Source organism: Haemaphysalis longicornis, unplaced genomic scaffold, assembly GCF_048455015.1.
Source record: "Haemaphysalis longicornis isolate Haplotype H1 unplaced genomic scaffold, Haemaphysalis longicornis Haplotype H1 scaffold_11, whole genome shotgun sequence".
In the NCBI taxonomy this organism is placed as follows: domain Eukaryota; kingdom Metazoa; phylum Arthropoda; class Arachnida; order Ixodida; family Ixodidae; genus Haemaphysalis; species Haemaphysalis longicornis.
Window position 1 is genome coordinate 84,118,541 of NW_027526214.1, and position 12,237 is coordinate 84,130,777.

The following is a 12,237-nucleotide window of genomic DNA, read 5'->3' on the forward strand; positions in this document are numbered from 1 at the left end:
CTCTTCGAAACAAATTTCTGCTTCTAGAGGAGCACAATGAGGTCAGTGTAGAAGGGGAAATGAGAATGTAACATCTGCAGTTAGTGATCAGAAGCACCGGATGTGGGAATAGCAGCACGAAGGAAACAAATTGCAAAACTCTGAAGCAATAGGAGCTTAATGTGATACAGTTGGTTGAACATACTTAAGAAACAATAGCGCAATACAGGAGACGAAGGAACACGGCAAACTCACGGGCGCAATCTTCCAACTGTACTTTATTTCAAGAAACAAACGTATATAAACACATGGGGGAGGGAATTACACCTCAAGCATTCGGGTCATGATACTTTTTCCTATCCCATCAGATAGGCTACCTCGTTATCCGCATGTGCCACAGGCGGGGTTATAATGTACTTTTCGCCGGCCCTCGCGATATGAAAGGCTTCTAGTATCACCCTCTGGAGCTTGTCACTGGAACGTTCGAGAAACTCCCTGTCATTTAGCACCGGCTAGCACAGGAAGCGCTTGCAATTGTCCGCCAAAGTTCCCCCAGCAACATTAATATCAGCCCATTTGTGTGGCCGCACCCCTTCATTGTAGCGCCAATCAGTTTGCGCAATATATACACTTTTGTAGTCCAGTGGGATTTCATACACAACATTCTTCGTACATTTAGAGTACTGCACTGCGTATTTTTTTTTGTATTCACAAAATCTTGCGATCACAGAGGGCAAAACAGCTTCAACAACAATTAGCAAGGCTCAACAAAGCATGATTGCAGTCGCACGTGATTCCATCGTTTGTGACACGCCTGTGCAGAAACTAAGAAAGTTTGGTGTGAACAAAAAAAAAACCTGTTTGACAGAAAAAGTCTGCATGTGATTCCCTATTGGCACAGGGTTTCGCACAACCTTATAAGGTTACCAAATGCACAACATCAACGTAGTTTTCAGTGCACCTTGCAAATTGGCCAAGATATGCATGATGATGACCAAGACGAAGCAAACCGTTCTCTTAAAAAACTTGCAGTGCAGTACAAATGTACGAGGAATGTGCTGTATAAAATTCCACTGGACTGCAAACTTTTTTATATTGGGTAAACTGGCCGATGCAACAATGAAAGTGCACGGGAATATAATTGGGCTTTCAAAGATGTTGCTAGGGGGAATTTGGCGGACCATTTCAAGCGCTGAATGTGCAAACGGGTGCTAACGAACTCGAAATTTCTTGCACGTTCTAATGTCAAGCTTGAGAGGGAGATACTGGAAGCCTTTCATATCACGTGGGCTGGCGACAAGCGCATATTACCCCGTCTGTGGGACCTGTCAATTAGGAGGAAGCCTGTATGATGCATTAGGAAAAATCATCATGAGCCGACTGCATGCGGTTTATTTCTCTACCACATGAGTTTATTTTATAAAGCTTTGTATCTTCTAACAAAATTGATTTGCAAGTTAGCGAATATTGGTTTGCAGTGTCCCTTCGTCTTTTTTATTGCGCTATTGTTTGCTAAGTAGGAAATATAAATACAAAACATAAAAAAGAATATTTAGACGTAACAACCTTAAAGTGTTTAGTACGGGAGATAATATCGAACTAGCCGAGCTGTCAAAACTGATAAAAAGAAGTAAAGCAAACAAAATCCCTGCGTAACATACGGCCGTCTTCTAGGAAATGCTGCAGGTAGAGGGAAGCTTGAAAGCTATACAGAGACAGCTAGCCATGGACTAAGACAGGATGCTCGAAATAATAGAGGAGAAGGGTAACATCAAGCACCACTTGGGTGAGATAATAAAGTTAGCGGAGTGATTATACACCAGGCGGTATGCCGGCTACGTTATAACAAGGGAAACCGCTGACAGTGCAAGCTTCATTTGCCATGTCCCAGAAGTAACTGAAGAGGAGGTACCAAATGCGCTCAGAGGCATGAAAACAGAAAAAGCTGCAAGTGACGACTGCTTAACCGTAGATCTCTCGATGGAGGGAAGAGAGATTGCTCCGGAAACACTCTCTGCGCTATTGTCGGGATGCTTCAAGGCTAAAAATTGTTCATAGTACAGAGAAATGTCAATATTATCCTCATTTATAAAGAGAGATCCCAAGGCCTTCAAGCATTACATACACGTCAGCCTACTCTCCGTTTTGTACAAGGTTTTTAGCAAAATAAATTTAGTCGCATAGATGACAGTCTCAATTTCCAACAATCAAAAGAGCAGGCTGGGTTTATCAAGGGGTACTCTAACCTAAATAGCATACATGGTGTCAATCAAGTTATCGAAAAATCTGCAGAATACAATAATCGCTCTACAAGGCATGATAAGTTTTATTAAAGTGTTCAATTTTCTTGTCACAGCAGCCATTTAGGAAGCAGTAAATGACCACGGAATAGAGGAGACATATATACGTCATTAAACGACATATAGACGCAATGCACTGGCAGGATAACCCTCCACAAGCAAAGTGATAAATTTCGGGCCCAAAAGGGAGTAAGATAGGTAAATACCATCTCACCAAAAGTATTCACAGAACTTCTGGAGGGGGTATTTTAAAAGCTTCACGACGATTACCTAGGACTATAGAGATTTTTGGAATAGGTAAGCTATTTGACTATTTGGGAAGACAGAGCATTGCTGAGAAAGAATAGAAAACTCCTGCAAACAACGCTTGAGGTATTTTGAATCAGTAAGAATGGCCTTGGGACCAAAATAATTGGGAATCGTTTTAAAGTAATCAAAATATAAGCATGCGAAAAATGGCCTCTTCAGCTTAGAAAACCAAACGCTACAAGAAGTAAAAGAATAAAACTACCTTGTTCTTATAGTGCCCACCCCAACCACGCAAGAGAAATTCCGCACAGAACTGGTGTGGGTTGGCGAGCTGTGGGCAAGCAATATCTAATAACACGAAGCTACCTCTGTTACTCGAAAAATCTACAACCAATTTATACTCCAGGTTATGGCAAATGGAGCAGAAACTTGGCGTCTTTCTAAACTTCTACAAATCAAACATAGGTCGGCTTAACGAACCACTGAACAATTAATGTCAAGAGTAACAATCTAGGAGTGGAAAAGGCTATCTTAATCAGAGAACGAACTTGAGTACTTGTTATGGTTTAAATAAAGAAAAAGGAATGGACTTGAGCTGGCCGCGTAGTGAGGCGAACCGACACCCGGTGGACAATTAGGCAACAGAGCCAATACCAAAATATTTGTCTAGAAGATGGGGAAGGCCAGTAATTCGTTGAAAGAATGGAATAAGAAAATTCACTGGTAAAATTTGTACTCGGTGCAAATCAGGAGCAGCTGGAGGTGCAAATTAGGAGCAGCTGGAGGTGAATGGGAGTGGCCTTCATCCTTACGTGAGCCTGAGTAGGGTGATGACGAATAGTATGATGATAATGATGATGGGAAGCAAGTCATTTCACAATTTCTTAAAGAAATATATATTTCGAGCAGTGAAGCTGCAACAAGATTTCATTTACATAACCTTATTCGAGGGATCTATGTCTCTTAGGCATTATAAATTACCGGGAGCATTCGACCTACTGCTGCATACAAAACGTATTTGTTTGCAATTTGCGATAAAGGTTTCATCTAAGGCGAAACGCAAAATAAAAGTGTAGGGGCCGTTGCTGCTATGTCAGTTGTTTTATTTCGTACATGTATATTGCAGTTACATTGACTTTAGCTTTATCTGCTGTACTGTATTTTCAAAGTCACCACAGGTTTACTTCTTGAACGCTATCGGGGGGTTCGCCACATGATTGTGCAAGTTTCGTAATCGACGAATACGGCTTTTTTGTAATATAAAGGCGGAGGCTGTAATAAATAAAATAGACTCAAGATATACTTGAAAAAAAAATTGGTACTCAGAACAGTTTTGTATATTGAAACTATCAATTTGCTTGGTAGATCTACCTGCAGTTTGAAAATAGAAATGCTGAACTGACAAATCACTGGCGACTTTGTGCAGCCACATATGCTAACAATAACTGTCGCAGCTTGTTCGAATGGTGCGAGGCGGGAGGAACAGGAGAGCTGACGGCCTTTCCCCTTCATCGGAGACGCGGCTGTTTCTCCCTAAAATGTGTTCCGAACTTCCTCCCAAAGATCTCGTTCAGTGGCACTCCCGAATCCTTTTGTCTGCTTTCTTTTGCATGTTTGACAACGTGGACCATGATAGTACGACGTGCGCAAAACTGCTTCTACAGGTTTTGTGAACGAGGTGTCAGCAGCGCGAGCTGTTCGCTGCTGCCAAATTCCAATGTGAGTGTACGTGATCTGGCGAGTAAAACAGCACGTTATCCCGCGACGAATTCCCGGCAGAGTGTCAACGAAAGAGGTGTTGGCTGTTGCCGGGCACTCGTCATGAGAAGCACACTCATGTGCGCTAGGTATTTTTCCTTTTTCTGCTAGCTCCTCACATGGCATAAGCCCATGCGCAAGTCTGAACGATGCTCCGCGCTCCGCGCGTGACGCACGCTCACACGCGATCATTTTTTCTGCGCTTACAATGTTTTTTTCTATGCGCCCCTCACGCGGTGGAAGCCCACGTGCAAGCCTGTATGATGCCGTGCGCTGTTCACGAAATGCACGCTTGCGCAAGAGCGGAATATCATTGGTTTTTTTTTCTTTTCGTGGGCACCGCAACCAGAGCCTATACAGCCCCGCAGTGTTGGAATTTCTTCAAAGCATCGAAATCTCACACGATGATTTAAATATATACACAAGTTTTGTAGCTATACCTGTAGTACACTCGTGAGTTCATTACGTACGGCACAAGAAATGCACTGACCAGCAGAAAACCAGATTGTCCACAAATCAATAGCTCTGTCCAAAATCAAAGCGGCTTTTCTGAAAGTCCCACACAACGGTATGGTGTCCGGAGAAGGACCAATGATCCCGGAGGGAAGTGTACTGGCCGGTGGGGCTGGTCATATCTGTTCTTAGAGCTTTGTCATGCGTGAAGACTGTCGCCGGCGATCTGCATTGCAAACGTAGCTCGGGTGATCGCATCCTGAGCGTATTCGCGGGACAAGGGGGCAGAAGGGGGCAGTAAGGTGTCCAGGGGTAAAGCAGGCTCACGGCCGTAAAGAAGGTAGAAAGGAGAAAATCCCATCGTGTCGTGACGGGAACAATTGTAGGCGAATGTAATGTAGGGAAGGGCGATGTACCAATCGCGATAGTCCGCCGAGACGTAGGCAGACAGCATGTCCGTAAGCGTCTGGTTGAGTCGTTTGGTGAGTCCGTTTGTTTACGAATGTTATGCTGTGGAAAATTTGTGCTGAGTAGAGCGTGATCGCAGAAGGTCGTCAATAACTTTGGATAAAAAGTATCGGCCACGATCGGTGAGCAACTGACGCGGAGCTCTGTGGTGCAGAATGACGTTGGCAAGCAGAAAATCGGCAACATCGGTTGCGCAACACGTAGGCAGGGCACGGGTGAGGGCAACACGTGTTGCATAGTCCGTCGCGACAGCCACCAACTTGTTTCCGTACTTGGATAGAGGAAAAGGGCCCAGTAAGTCCAAACCTACACGGAAAAATGGCTCAAGGGGAATCTCGATCGGTTGACGCTGACCGGTGGGTAGCGCGGACGGTGTTTTCCGCCGTTGGCAGAGGTCGCAGGCGGTGACGTATTGTCGCACGTATTTGTATAGGCCGGGCCAAAAAAAGCGACGTCCCACACGGTCGTACGTGCGGGTTATTCCGAGATGGCCAGCCGTGAGGACATCGTGAAGCTGGTGCAAGATGGCCGTACGCAAGTTTTGAGTTATAAGAGGGAGAAATTCGGGACCGTCTGCACGGAAGTTGCGATGATAGAGGGTGCCATCACGAATTGCATAGGCCCGTAGAGAAGGGTCAGCTGTTGCGCATTCAAGACCGTCAAACATTAGGCGTAATGATGCATCACGGCAATGTTCTTCGCCAATATTCAGGAGGTCAGAGATGGCCAAAAGGGAGACATCAGAACTTGCTCCGCTGAGGTCTAGACGGTCCACAGGATTCTGTGACAGGCTGTAGGCGTCCTGGTGTAGGAGACCAGATTTGTAGAGCACAGAGAAAGACGGAGAGACGGAGTCTCCGTCTCTCCGTCTCTCCGTCTCTCCGTCTTCAAGACGGAGTCTCCGTCTCTCCGATGGACTCTCCTTCTCCGTCTTGAAGACGGAGAGTCCATCGACCAAGCCTGCCCGTGAGGTCTTTCAAAGACCAAAGCCAGCAGAGAGCGTGGTGGTCTATAATAACAATAAATGGCCTACCGTAAAGGTATGGGCGGAATTTGGCGACGGCCCAGACAAGCGCAAGACACTCCCGTTCTGTGATGGAATAATTGCGTTCGGCTGGAAAAGGAGATGACGCGGTTCTGACCGGCCTGTTGTGCCAAAACCGCCCTTATAGCATGGCCGCTTCCGGCGGTTGGGACTTCGGTTGGTGCCGATGGATCGAAGTGGCCCAGAACCGGACGCGACGTAAGGAGAGCGATCAGCGTTGTGAATGCTTCATCCTGTTTGGGACCCCATGCGTACGTGACATTCTTCTTAAGAAGGTCTCTGAGAGGAAGGGCAATGTCGGGAAAATTCGCAATAGAGCGACGAAAGTAGAAACAGAGGCCGACGACGCTCCGGACATTTTTTGACGACTGTGGTTTTGGATGTTCTGCACAGCGTGAACTTTATGAGGGTCGGGTTGAACGCCGTTGGCGTCGACAAGGTGTCCAAGAAGCTTAATTTTGCGGTGACCAAAGTGGCATTTTTTTTAGTTTAGCTGAAGCCTTGCACGCCGGAACACTTCCAAGATAGGCGAAAGCCTGTTGAGGTGCGTGTCGGATGTCGGAGAAAAAACAATCACGTCTACGAGGTAGCATAGGCACGTCGACCACTTGAACCCATGGAGTAGCGAGTTCATCATCCTCTGAAAGGTAGCAGGGGCGTTGCATAGGCCAAACGGCATTACCTTAAACTGGTAGAGGCCGTCGGGTGTAACAAATGCGGTTTTTTCTCGGTAGGATTCGTCAACAGAAATTTTCCAATATCCAGGCCTGAGGTCTATAGATGAAAAATATGCGAGAGAGAGCCGTTATGATAATGACAGGGTCAAATGATGATAATCGCCGTTACTCGCGTAGATTGTCCACCTTGTATAAATATACCAAAATACCCTTTGTTAATGCGAAGAACGATTTCAAACCATTGGAACGGTGTAGAATTATGAAACCAGCAAAAGAGGCATAATGTCTGAGAGCAGCGGAAACAAAAATGCTGATGAAAGCCTTGACGGAGCCAGATGGTTCAACGTTGGCAGGTGTATGTGTTGTACATGGTACCTTTTACAGTAGCTGAAATGGAATAACGTACTTACCCTTTTCGGTATCTGTACAGACGAGAAAACAAAACAAAACAATTGAAGTGGGACAAGTGGAAAAATAAGTGGCGCTTTTTCAACCGAGCCCTTTTGTAAGGGCATTTTCGCCTAAAAGCGGGTCAAATATAAATTTTCATTGCATAAAGCCAAATATTTTGAATTCTCTATAGAATCCCTGACTACGAAGTTTTATATACACTTGGAGAACAAATTTTCGATTTAAAAAAATCTGTGGAAGGCAAAGAAAAGGTAATCATATAGATAAAAATAGTTGAATTGATAAACAAACAAATCTCGTGGAAATTTTAAATCTTAAACCGGTGAAAGCAAATATCCATGAAGAGTATTCCTCAGGAGTTAGATTTCGATCTCACACCAATAACAAAAAAGTTTGAAATGGAATATAGAATTCATTTTACATTTTTCTTACAACACCCTCGCCGAGCCTCTAAAAACAAGGAGCATGACTAGAGATTCTCAAAAGAAATTTTCCCTTTCTCTAATAGAACTCAGTAACATCTTGCCAGCAGTAAAGTTTCGTTTCTTTGCAGAATGTCAGGCGGTTACGAAACGAAGACCAGTGAAAGACAAACGTTTCATTACGTAATAATAGGTTTCCTGTCAGAACAAACTTTCCAAGATACTATTCCCATCATGGTATGATAAACTTGAAGACTACTTATAAATTTTATTTGCCACATGTTAGTAAACAGTGCAGGATACGTGTACGTCTACTATAAACGAAACGAATGTGTAAACGCGACTAATTTTTTGTCCAGAACTTTCTGTTAAAGAAGATTTAGTTTCTTCTGAAGCTCGATATGTTTGTAAACAGACAGGTGACTGAGTAGTTGTTTGGGTAGGGAAAAAGTATCTTTCATATCCAAATCAGGAGCGGTCACCGTCACTGCTTGAAGTTAAGTATGTTGAATTGACCAACGGCGTCTGATAAACCTGTTATTGTCTGAAATGCAGTCTTGTGCACAAACCCACCAAAAGAAGGGAAGAACAAACTCAACTCACTGACCTGTACCTGGAATAAACGCTTTCTTAAGCAACAGAAATGAGTAATAAATATGAGGTTAGAGCCAACCGTCATAGTTAGGATGTAGGATTTCTGGCTTGTTGCGACGACGTTGAAATAAATCCCGGGCCAACCACAGAGGAAACGTTGCAAGTACTATGTAAGGATAAGTCTTAAATAAAGGATGGCATGAAATATTCTGCTAAGCAATTGACCGAAACCAACAATAGGCTGACAACAATCGAAGGGAAGCTTTCAGATCTGTCATCCACAGTCAACCACTACGAACACAAAGTGGAAAACTTGGAAAAAACTGTGGATGAATTTCTTATGAAGGTGGATGACCTAGAGAACAGGAGCAGACGAAACAATTTGGTCATTTTTGGAGTTCAGAAAGTGGACGAGACGGCAGAGGAATCCCACGAGGACGACGTTTGAAAAACCATACTCAAAGACCAGTGAGGAATTTTTTTTTTCAAAATGAGCAGAGTTCACTTTAAGGATAAATGAGAAAAACGTTGTTTTGTGCTGCCAAAAAAACGGTGGCATCTAATGAAATAATTTTTGCCACGGTGTACAAGAAAGAAAAAGATCTTATGTGAGCACTGAAATGGAAATGTGGCGGCATTACTTCCCTAAGTAGGTACTTATGAAGATCGTATTTGGCGAACATAGGTGTGACACGCAGTATTTGACCCATTTTGAATAAGGAGCTGTTTATTTCACAGGTTCTTGATGAGAAAAACTGCTGGGGAAGTTTTGTTTGAGGAAGATTCAAACTAATATGCATAAAACTAGTAATGTGACTGTCATTTCACTGCTGCAAATTTTTGCTGCATTGGAACCGTCACTGAATAGCGACAGCACGACTAGGTGTGGACAGAAGGAGCGTCTTTCAGGAAACATCTGCAGTGCTCTTGTTCGTCACCTCTCCTTTCTTTATCTTGAAATCTTTTGAAAACGTCGGAAAAATCCTTTAACTGTTCATGCTGAGGCGAGAATTCTCCAAAGTGTTTATTGCGAAGTCCAGTGACGTCTTTCACCTTCAGGGTGTTTACGCTCTACTCGTACAAGCCACCCCTCTCAAGGGCACCCGAAAGATTTTTCCCTTCGCGTAAAAGTGGAACAAAATTTGACACTGAAAATCGGAAATGTGGTACTGTTCGAATTTATCAGCTTCGTCTGTTGGTGCTCACCTGCATATGCAAAACTTTCACTGTGCTAATCTTAAAGGGCAGGCTCGGTGTTGGCTTCACTACCTATGCTGCATAGGACTTTCAGTCATATACATCCCAGTGCTTTCCGAGCAACTACCGTGCCATGTTCCGGAAAACGTTTTTGTAGCTGTCTTGGTTCAGTATTTCTTGATTCCATCTGATGTCTTTCTCAATCCTCCGAAACACTCTATCTGGAGGCAAGGAACTGTGACCAGTGACAGGGAATACAAGAGTAACTTTCTATACCCCAGCAGGAGCTTCATTTTGGAGTTACCACAGAATCATACATAGCATGGTAGAATTCTTGTTCTTGCCAGCACAGCCATCTGCCACCAAACAAACTTCTTGGACTCCCTCATGTGTTGGGCTTCGAAGCGTGCTGTGTAGAGCGCTAGCCACTTCAATGCTTGGCTTGGCACTCTCATCTTCCCTCCATTTGTAGCAGTGAACAGCCTCTTTGGGCATTGAACCACCTTCTTGGATTTGCACTATTCACAAGTGGTACTTGTAGAGCTGCCGGCTGTAGTACAGCTGCTGGTCAAGAAGTTCAGGCATAGCTTGGTTTCGTTGGCAATCAAAAGAAAGCGTCAAAAGATTTGCTCTTCTTTCTTTCAAGATAGTGCAAAAAGACCTATAATAAGGCTTGTGTACACGCTGCTCCGTAACCACATTTTGCTTCTGCGAAGGACCGTCCATCATCTTGAGATAGTGTGTATTTCTCAAGCTTACTGAACAAACGTCCGTCCCTGGTGTCCGAAAGGAAAGGTGAAATTTCGTCCGACAAATTCGTGGGAAAACGCCGTACTTCACTTGCGCGTCAATGGAAGCTTCAAATTTGTAAAGGCACCAAACATGCTTGATGCTCTTCATCTCTGATGCAAGTAAAGCTTCTTTGTCTTCTTCCTAAAGTAGTGTGAAGTTCTAGGGTGTAAGCGCTTCATGAAGCCAACTACGGTTGCACTCTTGCAATGTTTTGTACCGTTTTACTTTGTGGTCACCGCTTCACTTATCAAGCTTGATTTCGCCCATATCTTGCTTGTGCTTCATAAGTCTTGTGACTGTACTGTGGCTGACTCCTTGCACAGCACAAAACATACCACGGCATACTGTTACAACTTTCCTGTCGTCGAGACGTACCTTCGATGTCGCAGAGAGCCCACGATGGGAGGTTGTATCCAGTCCAGAGCGGCGCTTCACAGGTCCAGAAGTGCAAACCATCAAAATCAAAGCACGAAGGTTTATCTTCGATGTCCCAGAATTTTTTTCTTGAAGCTTCTTGCTGAAGCTGGAGAAATAAGAGCGCACTTGAGGGTTTTCTTATTTATTTTATTTTTTTTATTTGCATACCTACTTCGCCCGTTGGGCATTATAGTAGGGGGGACAAATAATCGATATAAAATACAACATTGCACACTCTTTGAAAGGTTGAAGAAAGAAAAAAAAAACAATTGTAAGAAAACATACAAGGTTTGCGTTAGTAAGCCACACACTGCAGACCGTAAGTACAATACTAATCACACATGTGGTACATTCTGAGGGAGCACATGAGACAGCATTAAAAACAAATATCGGCCAGGTAACAAGATACATTCATTTACACAGCACACTGGCTAACATTGCAAAGCATAAATATCGGCCAGGTAACAAGATACATTCATTTACACAGCACGCTGGCTAACAATGCAAAGCATAAATATCAAAAAAAGTTTCAAGTGGCGAGTACATTTTTATCCATAAATATATTCTTGAAGGGCAGTGGGGAACGTCACATCAGAAGCAACTTCGATTAGTTCAGGAGGCAGCAGGTTCCAATCGCGTATTGTACGGGGAAAAAAGGAGTTTTGGTATGTGGTTGTGCGCGCGCACATTTCTTTTATCTTGAGTAAGTGGTCGCGGCGCCCGGATATGTATGTTGGTGATTGTAGATAAGTCTCTTTGTTTAGTGGTGTGCGATTGAAGACGGCATCTCGAAGGAAAGAGAGGCGGGAAACAACACGGCGCAGTGAAAGATCTTCCAAACATATGTGCCGTTTTATTTCTGTGACACTGCTTTGGAATGAGTAAATGCCGGTTATGAATCGGGCTGCGCGTTTCTGTATCCTTTCTAAGCTATTGACAAGAATTTGTGTGTGCGGGTCCCACACAACGGACGCGTATTCCAGAATCGGGCGAACGTTGCTTAGGTAAAGTGTTCACTTGACATCTATTGGCGCGTGCTTAAAGTTCCGTTTAATGAAATTTAGTACTCGTCCTGCTTTTAAAGTGATGCTTTGAACGTGACGATTCCATGTCAGATCGGCGGAAAGCGTGACACCTAGGTATTTTGCTTCGCTTGTTTCTGATAATGGGGAGCCGTTCAAGCAGTACTGTGTACCGATTGGTTGACGCTTGCGCGTGAAGCAAATATGCTTGCATTTTGAGATGTTCAGGGACATAAGCCACCTGTCACACCATGAAGAAATTTTATTTAGGTCTGTCTGTAATGCTACTCGGTCAGAGTCGTTATTAATTTCTCTGTAAAGGACACAATCGTCTGCGTACAGCCGGATTTTCGAAGTGATTCCTGTGCCAATGTCATTTATATATATAAGAAATAAAAGTGGACCTAAGACGGAACCCTGCGGAACGCCAGAAGATACGCATGCATATTCTGA